The sequence below is a fragment of the Rutidosis leptorrhynchoides genome, chromosome 10 (assembly GCF_046630445.1).
Source record: "Rutidosis leptorrhynchoides isolate AG116_Rl617_1_P2 chromosome 10, CSIRO_AGI_Rlap_v1, whole genome shotgun sequence".
Taxonomy (NCBI): Eukaryota; Viridiplantae; Streptophyta; class Magnoliopsida; order Asterales; family Asteraceae; genus Rutidosis; species Rutidosis leptorrhynchoides.
In genome coordinates, this window is record NC_092342.1 from 110,649,579 (window position 1) to 110,651,972 (window position 2,394).

General features: G+C 36.8%; 1 non-coding gene across 1 annotated transcript; it reads right to left on the minus strand.

Annotated features, from left to right (window-relative positions):
* Nucleotides 1–1,073: 1,073 nt before the first annotated feature.
* Nucleotides 1,074–1,180, minus strand: LOC139874104 (small nucleolar RNA R71). Its single transcript, XR_011767809.1, has one exon. It is a non-coding gene; the product is annotated as a small nucleolar RNA R71 (small nucleolar RNA).
* Between the last annotated feature and the right edge of the window lie 1,214 nt (nt 1,181–2,394).

Here is a 2,394-nt window from a genome sequence, read left to right on the forward strand (position 1 = left end):
TTTCGACGTTTTTATTTCTTTTTATTATTTTTTCGACTTTTTATTTTTCGACGTTTGTTTTTCGACCTCTTATTTTTTGACGCGCTTTTTCTTCCTCATTTCTACGCTCTAGTTTTTAGGACATAGATTTTTATCTTCTTTAAATTTTGACGAAAAATTATTTTAAGCGGTTAAATTAATAGACATCCAAAATTTTCTGGTTCGTAGTAATAGTTGGATTTGTTAGTGGCGAGTTGTGGGCTTCCGATTTAAAGGGTCCTGGGTACCTGCTGCATCTATTGGCTATTCGAAACGTGGGCAAAATCAGAAAAGTCTATTAATTTGATAACTTATATAATTTTTTATTTTTATAACTAATAGGATATTCAGTGAATGCACCGAGCAAAACGTTCACTACCTTTCATACGTTCACCACTTGTAACTCGATCAAGACATCTAGCCAATATTGTCGCCGTTGATTTTTCTTTAGAATCGTCATCAAGTCGAACAAGTACTCCAATTCAAATTTCCGATAATCCATTTTTTGAACCCGACCTCACAATTGAGAACCCGGAGGATATTCAAGGACAATTCAGAGATCCTGAACCACTAATATTTCCTCCGGAACCATAAATCATTCAACCAGAGATTGTCGAGGAAGAAACCATTAAATCGGAATTCTCTAGTGATTCGTATTCAACAAATTCAATTATGGAAGTAACGGAACCTCTAAGTATGGAAGATCGAATGAGAGCCACACGCACTGGCCAAGGTCACGCCATTATTAAGCCAGACATTAATGTTCCAGATTATGAAATCAAAGGACAAATCCTACACATGGTAACTAATCAATGTCAATATAGTGGTACGCCAAAAGAAGATCCAAACGAACATCTTCGAACCTTTAATAGGATCTGTACTCTATTCAAAATCAGAGAAGTTGAGGATGAACAGATCTATCTCATGTTATTTCCCTAGACTTTAAAGGGAGAAGCCAAAGATTGGTTAGAATCGTTACCTGAAGGGGCGATTGATACATGGGATGTCTTAGTTGAAAAATTTCTTAAACAATTCTTTCCGGCATCTAAGCCGTAAGACTTCAAGGAGAAATAGTTACGTTCACACAAAAGCCAAATGAAACATTATATGAGGCGTGGACAAGATTCGGAAAATTGTTGAGAGGATGTCCTCAACACGGTTTAGATACTTATCAAATAGTATAAATATTCTACCAAGGATGCGACGTTGCTACACGAAAAAACATCAACACAGCAGCTGGTGGTTCCATTATGAAGAAAACCGCAACCGAAGCTCACAAGATAATTGATAATACAGCCTCCCACTCTCATGAGTGGCATCAGGAAAAAGATATCTTTCGTTCATCTAAAGCAGCTAGAGCCGATTCTAGCCATGACTTTGATTCCGTTTCCGCAAAAATAGATGTTTTAGAGAGACGAATGGAAAAGATGAATAAAGATATTCACGTAATACGAATCAGTTGTGAGCAATACGGTGAACCACACTTAACAAAAGATTGTCACATCGAGCAAACGATGGAACAACGTGAGAATGTTTCCTACATGAACCAAAGGCCGGGAAATAATTATCAAAATAATTATCAACCGCCAAGACCAAACTTCAATCGAAATCAGAACATTCTTTATAATCCAAATGGGACAAACAATAACTCGTATAACCAACAAGGTCCGAATAACCAACAAACTCAAAACAACACTTTCAATCAACAAAGACCTAGCTTGTATAAACCACCACAACAAATCGAAGAGAAAAAGTCAAATCTAGAAGAAATGAAGGCAAAGCTAATGAAATCTCAAACACAATTTATTACATCTCAAACCCAAATAAATGAGAGATTTGATCAGTCATTAAGAACTCAACAAGCTTCCATTTTGAATCTAGAAAAACACGTAGGTACTCTTGCTAGCTTGATGAGTGAGAGAGAGCAAGGAAAGCTACCGAGTAATACTGAAGTAAATCCTCGGAATGAGAATGTTAATATGGTTTTAACGAATTCTAAAAAACCAGCATCAGAAGATGGGAAGGTTTTCGATATGAGTAACAATGAAGAAGTTACAACACTACCACCACCCGAGTATGTAAAGCCAGTGGTGGCACCATACAAACCACCCATCCCGTTTCCAAGAAAAGGAGTTGAGTATGAGTAAGTAATAGGTAATAAAGTTTGTGATATCTCTGGAAAGAAGAAGAAGAATAACAAAGTACAAGAAACAAAAATCGTAAAAATAAACCCGGTGAAGATAGTTCCACCAAAAGTTCCACCCAGGTTGGGTGATCCGGGTGAATTTATTGTTCCTTGTCTACTTAGTGATTGTGTCATGTATGATGCACTAGCAGATTTAGGTGCGAGTGTGAGTGTTATGCCTCTTTCATTAT